Source organism: Mustela nivalis (genome assembly GCF_964662115.1).
Source record: "Mustela nivalis genome assembly, chromosome: 11".
NCBI classification, from domain to species: domain Eukaryota; kingdom Metazoa; phylum Chordata; class Mammalia; order Carnivora; family Mustelidae; genus Mustela; species Mustela nivalis.
Window position 1 is genome coordinate 113,523,464 of NC_139030.1, and position 18,871 is coordinate 113,542,334.

The 18,871-nt window shown below is 41.3% G+C and overlaps 1 protein-coding gene across 2 annotated transcripts in view; it reads left to right on the forward strand.

The window, feature by feature from the left end:
• Positions 1–518: 518 nt before the first annotated feature.
• CALCRL (calcitonin receptor like receptor) overlaps positions 519–18,871 on the forward strand; it is an 86,749-nt gene continuing 68,396 nt past the window's right edge. For both annotated transcript variants that reach the window (XM_082690170.1, XM_082690171.1), the window contains exon 1: positions 519–898. The gene's annotated coding sequence lies outside the window, so the exon portion shown is untranslated. The remainder of the gene's footprint in view (positions 899–18,871) is intronic.

Consider the following 18,871-nt stretch of genomic DNA (forward strand, 5'->3'; position numbering starts at 1 on the left):
TTTATTTTGAGGGATAAATGTAATACAAATTTCTCTTTTATTTCACAGGTGATAAGATAATGAAACCCACACAACATGACAAAGGATCCTACGTATGCGCACACACACAGCACACACAGTGGTTTTGTTTATGACACACACGCACGTGGTCATGTCGTGGACAAAGTAAAAAAGTCAGAAAACCTAGAGGATAAAGCTTCACCGTTTGATTGTGCAAACCTGAGCGGGGAGCAGCCCTGGTTATGAAGGCTCCGTGGGGTCACGGAGGAGCCTCGGATGGACGCGGAGCTACTTTTGTGTTTATTAGGAAGAAAGACGTTGACAGCAGCTGCTCAGCACCGTGCAAGTCTGATTCCACACACACAGACACACACTCACACTCTCTCATTCACACACTCACAGACACACTCACACCCCCAAGCCCTCCCAGTGCCCGCAGGACGCCGCACACCCCTCCAGCCGCAGGCAGAGTGTGGCTCCTCCTGACTCCCCGCCCAGGTGACAGCCGGGCTGGGGACAGTGGGGACAGCGCATGGTGGCCTCTGCTCCGTGCTGCCAGGGCTGGGTGGGCGAGGACGCTGCTTCCCCGGGTGAGCTCCGGAGGAGGAAAGTAACCCAACACGAGCTGCAGGCGGGGTCAGGGTGATGTCACAGGAAGCTCGAGCTCCCTGCTGCTGAGCAGAGGCAGTGTGACAAGCTGCGCGGCAGAGCAGCTTCTCCCCGCACAGGGTCCCCTCCAGGCTGAGCAGCCCCGGCTCTGCTGCCCGACCTCAGCCTCAGGGCTGCCCGGAGGCTCCCACGCTCGCCGCCTCGCCTGGGCCACATCCCCCCTGCGGAGTCTCAGAAGATCCAGCTCCATCCTGAGGACGTTTGTCCCGAGCCTTCGGAAGCTGGGCTGGTAAGTGCGGGACTCCGAGCCGACACACGGTCCGAGGGGGAGTCGCACCTGGGCGGGCAGCGTTTCTCCCGCAGAGTTCAGGGACGTGCGGTGACCTGCAGCCTGCCCGGGCTGCTTCCCCGGCTCTGCAGTGGGCGCCACCTCCCCGCGCAGCCACTGTCGCGTGCGGTGCTATCTGGGGGGGGGATTCAGCAGCCGACGAAAGTCTAAATGGACTAAAAGGCATACTTCAAAGCGACGACCCCATCAGGGAACAATGCCTTTGAGAATCTGCTCTGCTCTTAGCTGAGCTTCGATGCTGACAGCCGGAAAGCATTTTCCCCTCAGGAAGGGTCTTCAAAGTTTTTATCCAGTCAGAACTCTGCGGACGGGGGGACACGAACTACGGACAGGGTCCCGGGGTCTCAGTCCCTCTGTAGTGGCACAAAATGGGGAATGAAGAGAAAAGCAATCCCTTCGGACTCCTGTGTGTGTCCCGCGTGCCTCCACCTTCATTTGCACTCGCCCCTGTAACCAGCGAGCTGCGGGGGTGTTCATGGCTCGTTGTCCCCGATGGGCTCCATGTCTCTGGCTGACCCTGCATCGTTTCCGTTGTGTTGGCCCCTGGGGTGGGCTACGAGAGCAAGAGAAAAAGAAAAGCCCAGCGAGGACTGAGGCAGCGCCCCTGGGCAGCCGCTGTGGTTCACAACTCCAGCTCGCAGCGGGCCCCTCGGACGATTCGGGGGGACGGTGTGAAACAGAGAGAGCTGTGAACAAAAGTGACAAGGTTTTCCCAGACATGTAAGCCAGATCACTAACAGAGAAGTTAAAGCGTGTATTGAAAAAAGGAACGTCCAGAAAACACGTCCAGTGACGGAGATGAAACATCCGCTACTGCTTCCTTCAGCAGCACAGGCTGCGCTGGGCTGTGCAGAAACTGGTCTGCTCCGGGCTGGTGAGGGACGGCACAAACCTGTTGCTAAGAAAATCAGGTGTCAGATCTGGGTCCAAGTTATACTGACTGATGTAATTTATTTATATAAAACGAGACATCCGATTTGGGTTTAAATTACCTTGATCGACATTGCATGTGTGCATTTTACACATAATAAATAACATAGACAGACACATACTCATGTTCTTTCTCACCTGTGTGATCATCCTCTGCAGCAGGCCTTTCGGTGGGGACGTCCTCTACTCACACGCCCGTAATCCGGCCCAGTAAGAGTGGACTACAAACTCATTCTGAGCAAATCCCTCAAAATCTTCCCCTCAGTTTTCCACAAATTTCTTTAAATTATGGAAACTTCAATTAAGTCTTATTTTTGTGATTCTTAAAAATATTATGGCTGATTTCCCATTTCCTTTCAGTCAGTTGTATCGGATTCCCTGACACATGTGTAGAAATGGAAAACCTGTTTTTAGAAGGGGACTTTGTAAGTAGCCATTAGATAATTAGGGAAGGAAATGCCCAAAGCCCCGGATTAGTAACAAAAATGAAAATAGCTTTATTTTTAATTTAGATTATTTTCTTAGAAGGAGGTCTTACACTAATATCGTATTTTTATAATAAGGAACTCCCCATAATTTTTCCATAATTTAATTAAAATCTTAAAACTGTATTAATAGTATGACGTATCATCTTTTATTTTCAGAAAATACTGTTGAAAACCACTAGGCACTGAATTTCAAGGGTCATTAGGCAAAGACTTTGGGGGGAGGGTGTGAAATAGAGAGAACTGTGAATAAAAGTGACAAGGTTTTCCCAGATATGTATGTATGTGAAAGTTTAAGTAAGAACTCATATTATTATTTCTAAAGTTTGTTTTCTTTAATGATAAGAGAATATCAGAGGATCCTTGCATGCTTTCAGCCATGAAGAACTAACTTCTTTTTCTAGATGCTATGTAGAGTCTAAGGCCAGTTCTAAGTATGAAACATAAGATTCAGAAATCATAAAAATAATGTGAGCTGAGGTATGTTTTACCTGCAATATTCAGTTATCTTTTAGAAATGTGCTTGAGGTTATTACTACTAGGTCTTTTTTTCCTAATATATCTTAGCATGTTCCAAATTGTTTTGTTACTTAAAATATATAAACTTCTAGAATATACAAAACTATTCACTCACTCTGAAAAGCAAAGATTGGAAAAACAGGAAAGCAAAAAGAAATTAAAATTGACTCTGTAATTTAAAAAATTGTGTTAAATGAATGACCAAGGTATACTCTGTATACTTTACTCCTGGTGACGCCGAACGTAAGTTTAAATGGAACCAAACCTCTAGCATATTTAGGAAAATCTTCACGATCATTGTATGTATTTTACCATTATTTTATGCATAACAAATTTATTTAAGTAAGAAATTCAAAATAATATTAAGACAAAAAATGATGACCTTATATGCTTTATGTTAATGTGGATAAATCATTTGATAAACACATAAAACTAATCAAACTTCAGTTAATAGTATTACAATATATTTTTAAAGTACATCATTTTTGTGACTATTATAACACTATTTTGCATTCAATTTTTAGCTCCATGATTAAAATTTGGGAGTAACTTAATTTCTAAGAATTGTCTTAGAGATATTTATACAAAAATTAACAAAACATTTTTTAAAGGATCAAAATATACATTCACAAAATAAAACTGATTTCATTCTCTGTGTATGACTGTCAACACAACCTGAAAAGATAATACTATTTATAGAGATATCATGATTACGGTATCAACTTTAAAAAAATACCAAATATATTCAAAGGACATTATTTGAAATCATTGGCTTTATTCTCTATCTTATCTCTGCTTAGGATTCAGGGACGGCATTAACTCAGGAACGCAAGTCCTATCATTGCAGTGGTGTTGATGAAAGACACACAGTGCCCAGTTTGTCGCACCTCTGGGTTCCTGACTCAGTTAGACCATCAGAGAACACTCTTAAGATGGAAAGTCAGGACATAGCTATTTAAAACATATTCTGTATCTGGGTTTGAAGTCAACGCATGAAACATTTGTAATTTCTTAGGAAAGCTCTCTTTTTCTGTCCCAGGACTTCTACCATGCAGCGCTACTACATTACTTTAAGAAATCTTCCCATTTAATATAAGAAAATGTTCTGGGGCACCTGGGTGGCTCAGTGGGTTAAAGCCTCCGTTCGGCTCCGGTCATGATCCCAGAGTCCTGGAATCGAGTCTCTCTGCTCAGTGGGAAGCCTGCTTCCTCCTCTCTCTCTCTGCCTGCTTCTCTGCCTACTTGTGATCTCTCTCTCTGTCAAATAAAATTCATAAAATGTTAAAAAAAATAAAATACTCTGATGAAATTAGAAGGAAAATAAAAATTTATGAGAAACAGGAGAGCAGGGCTACACACTGACCAGATACTTCAATCATTTTCCCGTTTATTCTCAAAGATTTCCCTTAGGAATTCCTGCCCGAATTCCTTCATCAATAGCAGTTACACAACCCGAAGGGTCCAGTCAGTTTTCACACCTTAATTTTGGTTTACGTACCTATAATTTGGTTTATAATTTTGAAGACATAGAGTCTTAATTAGCATAGAATTGAAGAAGTACTAGGTGGCATATCTTTAATTGTAAAATCTGGGCTGTAAATACTGAGTTAGTGTTATGTAGGGTAAAAGAACATATGATTAGATAAATTAAGTCAGCAAACCATTTGAATGATAGGAAATACATCTTTATACATTACATTGTCATTCCAATTTAAGCAGAAAAGTCCTCAATAAATCTAGATTATTTTATGCCTAATTAGTATTATATTGTGCATTAAATCAATAATTTTTGCATTTTCCAGTATTTGTATACTCTTGAAATCAAGGTTTTTTTTTAATTTAATAGACTATTTTACCAAAAAATGAAGAAATGAATTTAATTTTTAAGCACACAATAAAAGTCTTACTATTTAAAAATAAAAGGGAGTCACTGGCTGTGAACTGAGTTAGAGCTTATGTTTTTGCATTTACTGATATTATTGGATGATAAATCGCAAATATTTTCCTAGAACAAGTTTCTTCCTATTTTCCCTTTAGTTTGTTTACTTCAAAGAGATAATATTCTACAAAACTAACAGACTAATATATTATGTTTTGAAAAATGATAAAAATACTGAATTTATTTTTTAAATGTAAAACAAGTTTTATCTTTTTATTCCTTTGTGCTTTTAATTAAATGTATGTTTTTTTTTTTGCCTTACTACCAACTAACAGTACAAAAATCTCAGATCTGCTCAACCCAACATAAACATAAATAAGTAAACAAATAAATAACCAACCTACCCTTGTAATATTAACTTCATTGAGGATTGGATGGAGCCCAATTTTCAGAGAAAACTTATCTCCTTAACGTGGAATGTATTTTTTAATTACAAAAATGGCAACATGGCATAAACTTTTGTATAAATCTGCCTTTACTATCCTATTTGTGTTTAGGCTAACCTAAGTCCAACTGTGTTTCTCGTGAAACCGCAGGGACGCGTTGTCATCTGGTCTATTGGACGAGGGAGAAACATGAATGGCCACCAGGTGACCAGAGCGCCTCTCCCCTATGGCTTAGTCACAAGGGCGCTCATTAGCATATTCATGAGCACACAGGCTGGGTTTTGTCAATCAAAGCCAAGTTTGTCTCGTGTCCAAGCACCAATGTCGTTGTTCCGCAAACGAGTGTTAATCAGATCCATGTTCATTGACATGATGTCGATTGTTGTCTAGCGACTCAATTCTGCCTTCTTTCCAAGGATAATGTGAAGGGAAAATTGGAACTCGGTAAGTACTGGAGAAGAATAAAGCGTGTTAGTACTGAAAATAAGGAGGATAAAACTATGGGAAGGGATGTCGTCACACAGAACGTGCGTGTGTGGGTGCTTTTTGCCTAACTCGGCGGTTGTCTTTAGTTGTTTTCAAATGCGAGGCAAGAGAGCAGCTTTCCTTTTACTTAAATAATGGAAACCTAGTATTAGACTAACATGTTTACATATTTTACGAAGCTACATATGTCTTCTTCAAAAAGTTGTTTCCAATAAAACCTTTTTATTTTAAATCTTTTTCAAAACATGGCAATATAATTTTTAGCTGAGGCAAAAACTGTAACTCACGCAACTGTGGTGCGATCCCGTTTGAAACAACTTCTGGAATGGGGAGCACCTCCGACACAGTCGTGTCCCCGCGGCCGGCAGGCCGCTGCGGGTTAAATCCGTTAGACACAGTCTCATCAAAGCCCGTTAACTCACTAAAATATCTTTGAACTTGTCAGGTTTATTTGGGTGAATATACATATTTATTGTCCGCTTTAAGCCTCTGGTCCTTGGCATTATTAGGCGGGTGCACATATCTTCATATTCCTGTGGGATGAATAATTTTTTTCCCCTCTAACAGGAGAGTTTTCCTTCCCTGCGGCAGCTCTTCCCCCCAAGTTAGCAGCAGATGAGTGTTTCCAGACCGCACTAGTCAGGAGAACCTCTTGTGGAGGGGTGGCTTGCCCTACTGAGATGTTGAGCTCATTTCTTTGAGGATTTGCCTTCTGCCGTGTACATTACTCATTACTCATGTATAAACTCATTTAACCTTCCCCCAAACCTCAGGAATTGTTGTTGTTGTTGTGCAGATAAACTCCAAAACAGAGGCACAGAGCTTCTAAATACCATGTCCAAACCACGTAGCTGTGCAGGTGGAGGTTCCAGGAACTGAGTCCTGGCAACCAGAGCTCAGGCTCTTAACCACTCAGCTTCCTTCTCCAGCTGGAGGCCGTATCTAGTCACCAGATGAACGGATGCTGGTCCCGGAACCCTAGGTTAAACCACAGGCAGACCTCAGATATACTGAGGGTTTGGTTCTAGATCATCTCAACAAAGTGGCATCGTAATAAAGTAACACCAGTTAGTGAATTTTTTGGTTTCCCAGTACCTATGAAAGTTAAGTAAATAGTACAGTACAATAGCATTATGTTTAAAAACACATCGACCTTAATTAAAAAATACTTTATTGCTAAAATCCACTAACCATCATCTGCAGCTTTGAGTGAGTTGAAGTCTTCTTCCTGGAGAGGGTCTTGCTGTGATGATGGTGGCTGCTGACTGGTCAGGGTAGGGGTGCTGGAGGGTGCGGTGGCTGTGGCAATTCCTTAAAATTAGTGACTAGCGAAGTTTGCTGCATCCACGGACACATTTTGTGAGTGAGCTCTCTATAGCATGAGATGCTGTTCAGTAGCATTGTACCACAAACTTTCAAAATTCGAGTCAGTCCTCTCGAACCCTGCAGCGACGTTATCGACAAACTTTGTGGACTTTTCTAAATCCTTGGTTGTTGTCTCAACAGTCTTCACACCATCTTCCCCAAGAATAGATTCTATTTCAAATCACCATCTCTGCTCCCCCATAAAAAGCACCCGCTCATCTGTCCAAGTTTTGTCCTGCGACCCCTCCAGTCCAGTCCGTCCTCAGTCTCTCCTTGAGTTCTAGTTCTCTTGCTGTATCTGCCACATCTGCAGGAATTCGCTCCACTGAAATCTTGAAGCCCTCAGAGTCAGCCTTGAGGGTTGGAATCAGCTTCTCCCAAACTCCTGTGAATGCTGATATTTTGACCTTCTGCCATGAATCATGTATGTTTTTAATGGCATCTGAAATGGTGAATTCTTTCCAAAAGGTTTTCAGTTTATTTTGCCCAGATCCATCAGAGGAATCACTATGTATGGAAGTTATAACCTTATAAAATGTATTTCTTAAATAATAAGACTTGGAAGTTGAAACCACTCCTTCATCCGTGGGCTACAGAATGGATGTCTTAGCAGGCATGAGGTCGATAATAACCATCGTTGATCTCATTGTACAGCAGACCTCCTGGGTGACTGGATGCATCTTCAGTGATCAGTAATCTTTTGAAAGGAATAATTTTTTTCTGATCAGTGGTTCTTGACAGTGGGCTTAAAATATTCAGTAGACCATGCTTTAAGCAGACGTCTGCTGTGGTTCTATTTTGTAGATCACAGGCAGAGTAGATTTAGCATAACCCTTTGGGCTTTAGGATGTCAAAGGGTCGATGAGCACTGGCTTAACCTCAAGTCACTGGCTGCGTTCGCCCCTGACAGGAGAGTCCACCTGTCCTTTGATGCTTTGAAGCCAGGCATTGACTTCTCCTCCCTAGCCACATAAGGCCTAGAGGACATCTTCCCACTGGAGGCTACACTGAAGGTGTGTTGTTTGCTGTAGCCACCTTAGCCACCTTCAGGACTATCTTGGCTAGATCTGGGTACTTTGCTGCGGCTTCTGCATCAGCGCTTGCGGACACACTTATGTCACTGAGACGGCTTCTTTCCTTAAACCTCATGAACCCACCTGAGCTTCAACTTCCTACTTCAACTCCTCACCTCTCTCTGCCTTCCCTGAAGACAGTCAGGGTCTTGCTCTCAATGAGGCCTTTGGCTTTAGGGAGTGTTGGGGCTGGTTTGATCTATCCAGACCACTGAAGCTTTCTCTAGATCATCAACGAGACTCTTCACCTCTCTCATTGTGTGTTCCTTGGTGTAGCACTTTTAATTTCCTTTTAATTTACATTCAGAACTTGGCTAACTGTGCAAGAAAGTTAGCTTTTGACCTATCTCAGCTTTCAACATATCTTCCTCACTAAGCTTAATCATTTCCCACTTTTGACTCGAAGTGGGAGGTATGTGACTCTTCCTTTCAACCTCAAACAGGGGCTATTGCAGGGTGATTTCAACGTGGTTGTGTCTCAGGGAATAGGGAAGCCTACCGAAAGGCTCAGAGATGGGTGGTGGTCAGAATGCACACGACATATATTCAGTTTGCCGTCTTCTACTGGCACGGTCAGTGGTGCCCAAAACAATTCCTAGAGTACTACGAAAGAACACTGATCCCAGGTCACCAGAACAATCTACAAATAATGAGGAAGTTTGAACTACGGAGAGAATCACCGATATGTGACACAAAGACATGAAGTTAACAAAGTCTGTTAGACAAATGGTGCTGAGAAGCTTGTTAAATTCAGGATTACCAAAACTTTCAGTTTGTAAAAACTGCAGTAGCGGAGAGGCACAAGAGAACGAGGGATGCCTGCGTGGGGCCGGCGGGATCTGCAACCGGTCGCTCCCGTCTTTCCTTCTGCATTTTCTTTCACTGACTTCCTCTGTCTAGACCTGCTTCTCCCTCGCCTTCCTCCAAACCAAATGCCCGTGGTTGCTCTCTAGCCTCTGGTAGTTAACAGGAGCTTGGAAAACAAAAATTTTGAAGAATTCTTTCTCAGAGGACCTCAGTGTTGCTCTTAAAGCCTTCAGCTGACTGGAGGTGACGGAGACACATCATCCAGACAATCCCCTTTGCTCAAAGTCAGCGGATGTCAGATGCCGATCGCATCGGCGAAATACCTTGACAGCCACGCGCAGACTAGTGTTTGATCAAGCCGGCACCGTCTCCCGGCCAGATTAACGTACACAAGTAGCCGTTACAACTAGTTAGGGGTGTTTGTCCATACTTGCTCTTTTTTCCCCAAATTATTTAAGTTTTTAGATTTTGAAAATTCTTTAAAAATTCCTGCTGGAACAACAATTGGAACGGCAGTGAATTCATTAGTTGAACTGAAAATGATGAACGTCTTAATGACGTGGCGTTACCTGACTGTGGGCAGAGCAGGGCATCAAGTCTCCTGTTACTCAGTGGCTGTGTTTGTTTGGTTGGTTGTTTGGAGAGGGGCAGAGTCTGATTTGGTCCTAAGTAGAGGTAGAAGAAATATTTAAAATACTTATATTATTAATGAGGGAGGCCGAAAAGATAGAAGGCTTCTACACTCCAAAAAAAAAAAAAGGTAGCTTGCTCTTCTGCTTCATGATTCACAGAAGACCTTCCAGAATTGATCTCTCTTTAAAAACTAAAGTCTGTTCACCTTGCATATCATTTTTGGGGAACTTTCTGTTCATACCAGAATTTAGTCTCGTCAGAGAACAGCTGAATTTTAAGTCACATGACTAATTCCCACTGAGGGTGTGGGTAAACAGAATGGCCCTCAGCTTAGCCAGCCGGCCCCACGCAGGCGGCCAGGGGGGAGCGGGACAGGCCTGCTCCAGGCAGCATCAGCGCCTCTGCGCCCGCTGGCAGCACGACCTCCTCCTGCACGCCGCCGACTGCCACGCGACTTCTCACCTGGTCGCAAGGGCAGAACTGAATGCTTGAAGTAGGATGTTTTCCGAAATGACAAAACTTGATAAATCAGATACTTTCTGTACATATGATTATGTCTGGGAAACCTTGGATTATAGAAGAAACGTTAAAAACAAAAACAAAAACAAAAACCAACCCTGAAATAAAGAACAGTCGAACGGACACTACCTAGTTCACAATTGTATGTGCTTTGGTTAAGATATTCTGAAATATCTTACTTTTAACTGCATCCATTATAACTTCGTCTTTTCATACCTTTAACAGAACTATTTCCTTGCATCTAAATCAATGGCAAACATCATGCCTGGGTATCAGAAATGTTCATTTTTAAGACAGAAATAATGTGGTGAAAGAAAGATATTCTAAATAAAGCTTTGAAGAATGCTTGATTTCGTTACTTCGAACAGGAAGGCCTTCAGATGAGATATGAGCAAGCATTAAGGTCTAGAACAAACTGACCTGGGTGAAGCCCATAAAATGACTTTCCTAAATATTGTTTAATATTTTAATTAATTGAATTCCTCACATGAGTTAACTTCCTTAATTACAGACTTTCCAAAAGGATTTCCTGTCTGTGTTATCAGTTCAAAATTATTAGAAAACACTGAATCTTTTTCATCATAAAATTAATATGTGTCCATATTTAATGAACCAGAGTCCAGCCCCCTTCCTTCAAGATAAATACACCAAAATTAGCAAAGAGTTTATGTTTGAGTCATTGTGTAACTGAAACATGCTTTAAAAATTCACTAATTGTGTGATTTTTCAGGTTAACCCCGTGAAAGCTGATTACTCACCAAATGCTCAACATCATAACGACTGCGTATTTGAGGTTGTGAGCTCGCAACCGCATCAGTTCTGGTTCTATCTAGTTCTACCTAGTTCTACTTAGTTCTGTCTAGTTCTATCTGTACCACAAAGGGCCACATGTTCAAAACTATTCATGTTACATACGGTTTCTGAACTGGAGTCCTGAATAAGTTACATAAGTCTAGCTAATGGGTTCCTAACAGAAATACGAGATTCTAGATCCATATGTCCTCAGAGGGTTTCATTAAGTGTAACTAGGATGTAGATCTTTAAATAGCATTTGTGGGACGCCTGGGTGGCTTAGTGGATGAAGCCTCTGCCTTTGGCTCAGGTCATGATCCCAGGGTCCTGGGATTGAGCCCCACATCGGGCTCTCTGATCAGCAGGGAGCCTGCTTCCTCCTCTCTCTCTCTCTCTGCCTGCCTCTCTGCCTACTTGTGGTCTCTGGTTGTCAAATAAATAAATAAAATCTTTAAAAAATAATAAATGATAAAAAATAAAAAATAATAATAAATAAATAGCATCTGCTTTAAAAAACGTTAGATTTCTATATTTAGACAACATTGCACTCCTAAATTACTCAGTCATATAGACTTAAAGGATTGTTCTACATTCTGGCTTAAGATTTACTTCCAGATGTAACTGCATAATTTTATAAATAGAGAGGGACCTAGAGTATAAATACAACGTATGAGCTTTTCTAGCTTTTTTATCAATTCTAACTTGGATAACTCTTTAGAATTAAATTAAATTTATAGGAAACAACAAAGGTCATTGTGCACAATATTCATTGATATAAGGTTATAATAGAAACTAGTGACAGAATGCTAACTGGGATGAATTAACGGACAAGCTTACCATGTCTCCCTTACTCTCCGTCACACGCCCACCCTTCCGGCCCCTGAATGTGAAAACAACGCTCATCTTTATTTCTGGGTCTATAGTTCCTGGATTCTGGACTTCAGTATTTCCTTTTCCTTCACCTCCAGACAAATTTACTTCTTGTTAGTACTTCTGATATCAACTGGCATAAAATTAAAGAAAGGAAAGCATATTATCTGAACTAAGGTTCAAAACTATCAGTGGGTTCCTCTCAAAGAGCCCTGAATGCTCTTTCGGAAAACCGCATGTCAGCTCCCCACGCCTCCCTGGAGTCTTTGCTCAGATGCAGAGTTTTCTTTGGGACCTAACCTAGACACAAATACTTAAAGTCCGCTACGCCTGCACCACCAAAACACTTTAGCCCATCGTCATCTATTTTGATTTGTCCTGGCTTCTTCCTGTAACATCCATCACATTGCAACAAACCGTCGACTATCATTTACTTATATTCTATATTGTTATTTGCTGTCCATATCTTTAGCACATAACCTCTACAAGTACTTCCGCCTGCTTTTTTTCACTAATATATCTTAAGCATCTCGATAAGTGACTGCACCTACTAGGTCCTTAAATATTGCTTAATAAATGATTAAATAAATGAATATGTTTCTTTGTATCAGTGTCCACAGAAAACTAGGTAGTTGACTCTGTAGTTTTGTGTGCAGTGTACGATACATACAAAATGCAGACTGTGGAGGTGTTAGAAACATGACCCACTGCCAAAGAGAAAATATTCAGAAACTAATTACCATTTATTATTCTTAGGTCAACCTCATATTTATGTCTCCACCGCTTCTGTGAAGGGAAATAAATTGGTAAAGATGCTTTCTGTAACGCAGTGTTCAGGTTTCACTGAATTCCAAAGAGTGACCTTCAATCTAGGGTAAATGAGAAGGTTGCTCGGTATTTTAACAAAAAATGTTGAAGCATTTCACCAAATGGCCAAACAATGGCTGAACTTGGCAGAATTTCTTGTTGAAACTGGCAGACCTGCCAACTGTTGGCTCCCAACAAAAGTCTTACTCCATTACTTATGGCCTTCCTGGACAGTAACAGTAAAAAGTCTATAGAAGGAGAAAAAACCTAAGCAGTGAAATGAAAATAAATAAATAAATAAATCAGTTTTTAAAAAATATATGTAGAATACAAGTTTGTTTAATTCACAAAAAGCTATACACCTGTTTGAGAAGTCATGACTTCTGTGTTTGAAAATCTATATTTTGTAAAGTTTCTAAGTATTGATTTATAAATATTTAAGGTAATTCTAAAACGAAAACCAACTATAAATGCCCCTTCATCCTTGTATAGTTTTGGAAATTTTCCAAATGTAAAATCAGAGGGCTTTTTTATAAACGGAAGCATATATTCGTCATTAAATAAAGTCATGATTTACCTGAAATCTTCATGATGGATTTTCACAAAATAAATCTTCTGAACTGACTCATCTCACAACTTATGACAATACTTGTCTTTTTAAATTTGGATTTTTCTATGCGTTGAGATTTGTATAGCTAACTTTATTTTCTTTTAGTATAGAGCACTAGGGGCGCTTGGGCGGCTCAGTTGTTAAGTGGCTGCCTTCAGCTCAGGTCATAGTCCCAGGGTCCTGGGATGGAGTCCGTTATCGGGTTCTCTGCGCAACAAGAGGCCTGCTTCTCCCTCTTCCACTTTCCCTGCCTGTGTTTCCTCTCTCTCTCTCTCTCTGGCAACTAAATTAATAAAATATTAAAAAAATAAGTCAAAGTGCTAATCATTCATTTACCTAGAAATATCAAAATTGTTTTTTTTTTCTTCTGAGCCCAGATACACACGTCATTTATGGAAACAATAATTTTCCTTTGAGAAAAAGACTGCTTCTCAAATTATGCTCATAGTATTCAGAGAAAATATCTATATAAAATATGTTGGAGTTATTTTGCTGTTTATTTCAACACATTATCTAATAACACACTGGCTGAATTTTTAAACACAAGCCACAAAACAAATCTGGATTAAACAACTCTGTCATAAATGATTGCTCAAAACATAAAAGCAAACTCTCAAACAGCTTCTTCCCCTGGCCTTTCCTAGTCTGTCACTCTTTTTGAACTTCCTGACTTTACTGGATATGGTCATTATCAAGAATGTAGTTAAAATAAATTTCTGATTGCGAAACAAAATGATAGCGAGGCCCTAACAAAAACTGTATTTTGTTTTAAGGATTAGTCTACATTCAATTTATTTTTGGTATGTTTATATAGCAACCCAATATTCTACAACACATTTTCTTTGTCCTAAGTGGCTTAAAATAGACAGAATTAATAATAACAAAATAAAGCCGAGACCAACAGCCAACTGACAATTTTTAATCTAGATGAGCTTGGTAAATTGGTGGAAAAAGCATGCAAAAATGCGTTTTAAACCAGTAAAGACCCCAATAGAAGTTTCAGCTCAAGTACTTCGTGTTAAATTATTGTACAGGGGAGCCTGGCTGGCTCCGTCAGAAGAGCGTGCGGCTCTTGGTCTCAGGGTTGTGAGTTCAAGTTCCACATCGGGTACAGAGATTACTTAAAAATAAAATATTTAAAATAAGTTAAAATAAAATAAAGTCTTAGAAATAAGTAACCAATTAAAAATAAGATGCAGAAATTACTAATATCTGACAGTGAGCAGACATTTTATACTTTCTCAAGTGAGTATCAGTCCTTATGAGGACAAACGGATGCTCCAGAAGTCTGATTCAGTAAACGGCCAGAATATGTGTTCTCTCTCATCAAGATGCAGCAGAGACACCATGCATTCTTGAGAGGCTTTTCTAACAGTGCTGCTTGCAGAATGAAAAAGGCTGTTCTGAGGTTTGAATAATTGCCTGATGTACAAAATGCTGTCAATTTAAAATAGTTTCACTAAATATTACAATTGGCTCTCCACTGCACCATGGAATCAAAGATATATCCTAATATGCATATATACATATATATTAGTAATTTTTCAGCTTTTATATCTGCTAAATCACCTCACTGTGTTAGGAATCTCTCCTCCAGGACATTGACAGTAACCGCAGAGACAGAGCCAGCTAACCTACAGCATAAACTAGGACACCATATCAGCTTCGTGGTTCCTGATGTTGCCCAAACCAATGTGATTAACAATTCTCTAATTAGCACTATTCTAACTAATTCCTCTTCCTAGCTGTGCTCACCTCGGGCGTCTCTAACGGAACAGATGTGCTGTCTGTGTTGACTTGCATCCCGTCCTGGAATGAACCCGAGCTCTGCGTGTTGTCCCAGGTCTGTGACAGTATCTTTGGTCAAAGGCAAGATGAAGGGTTTGAAGATTCACCCAGAAGCTGATAAAACAAAACAAGAAGGGAACAAGTCAGGGAGGGAAGAGCCAATCTAGAGAAGATTCAGAAAATTTTCATCTAGAGAACAGATACATAAAGGACCGTAAGTGATTAATTACTGTTCACTGAGTAAACAGACTGACGTAAAGTCAGAGTCGGAAACGGGTTTTGAAAGTAAAAGAACTTAGATCAAGGAAAGGGAGTGAACAAAATAGAGAGGAAAACAGAAGACAAAGGGGAGGCAATAAAAGAAGATCAACAGATTCACTAGGAGAGATTTTATTTGCCGGAAACGTTAGAAAGTCAAACCCAGCACTGAACCGTATAAATTAAGATGTGGAGACACTCAGCACACAGGGCCAGGACAAGGGTTAGCATTCAAATGCCCCCCAGCTGCGTGGCCTAACAGTTCAGACAGGAAAACTGCGTCTGCCCCTTGGTTTGGGAAACTGGGTTGAGGGTTAAGCCTAGAAGTTTTTCCCTCTGAGGTGGGGAGTGTTTATGACGAAGTTGTGAGAGGCAAAGACCACGTCCTGGACGATAATCGTGTCCTAATGCTTGGGCCCTGTTGGTCGAGATGATGACTGTGCTTCTCAGCGTTCGTGGGGTCTGACTCCTGGCAAGTCTAGTCTGTCTGGGACACTTTCTCAAAAGGCAGCCAGACATTAATATTAGCCCAGATACTAATATTAGACATTAGTAAGCTACTTTACTAATTAATTTTTAATTAATTACTTATTTTTAAGACTCTGTTTTAATCACAGCACATCTGTAGCGGCAGAAACTGTTTGGTAAAATGCAAATCTCTTGGGTTATTCTAAATCTACCAAATCAGGCAGAGTTTGCTCAGCATTCAGAAGAAGGAATGCTTAAATGATCTCTGTGCCCTGAAAATAGTTTTCTCTCCATTGAACTCTGGATATGGTGAGAATTAAGACATAAAAACACAGTTAGGTTTAAGTTTACAATGAGAAAATGAAAGCATGAACAAGACACATGATAAACCAAGTGATTCTCTTTCTAAATAATGAAATAACAAACATTAATTCACATGAACTACATATAAACAGCAAGACAAAATTCTTCTAATGTTGACTTTGAAAATTAATAGTTTTGTGATTTGTGGGTGCATTTCCCCATCTGAATAATCAGAACTTAAGAGTCTTGAGAACCTTATAATAATCCAAAACGTAACTTTACTGACCTTTCCTCTTTCCCTGGACACAGGGGTAAGCGCACAGACACACGCACACACACGCACACACACACACACACACACACACACGTGATTCATGGGCTGTTCTTCGTTGATGTTCTAAAATTCCCTCCATACAGCTAGGAAAGTGACCTAAAGTCAAATAGAATTCATATGCATAAATCATATTTATGAAATTCTAAGTATTTAACTTGCGCATCTCAAAGGTGTCTGATCTGAACAATATTCCTGACAAAGTAAGAGAACTTTCCAGCCGGATCGGTGGCGGATGACGTGGCATTTCTCCACCCCAGTGCTCTGACCTGTCCCAAATATAGTGCATTTTGATATTTTACCCATAAATCCACATTAAATCCACAATTTCAGACGAACGAATCATACTCTTCCTACTGTTCTACAAAAATGTTTTCTAATTTTAAAAATCTTGGAGACGCAGAGGATTATGCGCAGCATAAATACGTTGTTTAAAGAAACAAATGCCTGCTCATGGGACCAGCCGGTCCACCGTGTTCCCCTCAGCGGAGTCGCACACACGGCCCAGAAGTACGCCGACTCCGAGCCTGTGCTTTCCCTCACGGCATTCTCGCCCTCAGGCATGCTTGTAAGCAGAGTGTTACTCAGTTGTGCCGCTTTCATCTCACGAAGGTCACTATGAAGGTCATTCCGAATGCAGCCCTCAGAGACGGCCTCTTCCATTCAGCATCCTTGCAGATGCAGCCCTGTGAGCGCGGGCGGCTGTCCTTTTCCAGTGTGGCCCTGCTGCCTGTGGGAACGGGCCGCAGAACAGGGCAGCTGGGGGCAGGACAGGAGCGAGTTTCTCTCCTCCTGACAGAGGGCTGCATCGCTCCCTCCACTTGACTGCTACGAGCCGCGACGCAGCGAATGCATTTCTCCCCAGTGTCCTGGTGCACGAACGCCCGAGTCTCTTGAGGGACTGTCCTTCCGAGAGTCAAAGCGCTGGCACCCGTTTCCACTCTCACTGTGTGTGACGTTTCTGCTGCACCGCATCCTTCCCAACGTTTTATTGTTGAACTTCACATTTCTGCCACACTGGTGGGAGTACCGTAGGATCCCATTGTGATTTTAAGTTGCATTGCCCTGGTCAGGAATCACAGCAAATATGTATATACAAGGAATTAACATTTTTCTGTGAAAGGGTAGCAGTGACGCGAGGTTCTAGAATTACAGGTGAGCCAGTTTTGCTTATAAGTACTTAAGAGAAGGACTAATTATCTCGTTTTGGTTGGTGGTCCAGGAAAAGAAGAAATGTATTTTCTTACTTTTAAATGTGTACTGAATGTATAACATGTACTTTGTTACTTTTAAAACTTTTAAAAGTACTTTTAAATTTTGTAAAGTAATTTAAAAATTACTTTTAAAACTGGAAAGGTATAAGTACCCTTCCTCGCCGTGACAAGAACACAAACTGGCCATGCCTTCAGTCCTATCTCTAACTTCCCATTTCCTTGATTCAAACACCCCATCAAATACACATCAAAACCTCTTTTAAAAATAGAGGAAGAAAATGGACAAGTCCATTCGGATGGATGCACACTTTATTTTTTGAAGCAGTTGTAAGTTCACTGCTACACTGTGGAAGGACTAGCGGTGCCCGCACAGCCCTGTCCGCCATCGTGCACAGCCTCCCTCCCCGTCCACATCTGCCGCCAGAGACGCACACTTGCTACAGCTGAGGAACCTGCCGTTCCCACGGCACGTAACCACCCCAAACCCAGAGTTCACGTTAGGGCTCAATCTTGGTGTTGAACGTTCTGTGACTTTGGACAAATACATAACGACATGTGTTGTAAGCTTTTTATAATCCTTCAAATAGTTAAAATCACTTATGGAGCATACAGATCTCTTGAAAGAGGTCGTGTCTACTGTGGTAAAATTTGTTTCTCCTACATAAAAACGTTATAGGAGGCATTGAAGTTTGTGTCTTTCACATAATCTCTCATTTTGGAAACAACTTGCTTGTCATTAGACACATCAGCTGAATCTAACCAATATATTTTTTCAAATTACTAAATTCACTTAGATTTGCATCTTTTTAGCTCACCTGTTGTGCGTTACCTTGACATTACATTATGAGGGTTTATCTGTTATTCTTACTGCTGAATTTCTTTTCTCTGTTTTCAGGGTTTAGTTGATCTTGATTTCATTATCTGATCAGTTTAGGCAATGACACTTGAACAAGATCAGCTTCTTTCGAGTTTCTCCCGTTATATCGATCTAGAGGCTTTACGTTTTCTTCGCATCTTTTCTCCTGGGATGTCAGTTAACCTTTGGTACTACAGACACAGATATTTTTCTGAGGAAAGTGGAAGTCAGACCATGCTCACATATGCCTTATTTTGTTAAAACGTACGACGCACTGGCGGGCCTGGGTGGCTCAGCTGGCTAAGCGCCCCACTGTTGGCTTTGGCTCTGGTCATGCTCTCAAGGTTGTGGAATTGAGTCCTGGGAAGGGCTCTGCGTTCCGCGGGGGTCTGCGCTCCGCGGGGGTCTGCGCTCCACGGGGGTCTGCATGCGATTCTTCCCTCTCCCTCCGCCCCTTCCCCTGTTCTCTCTCTT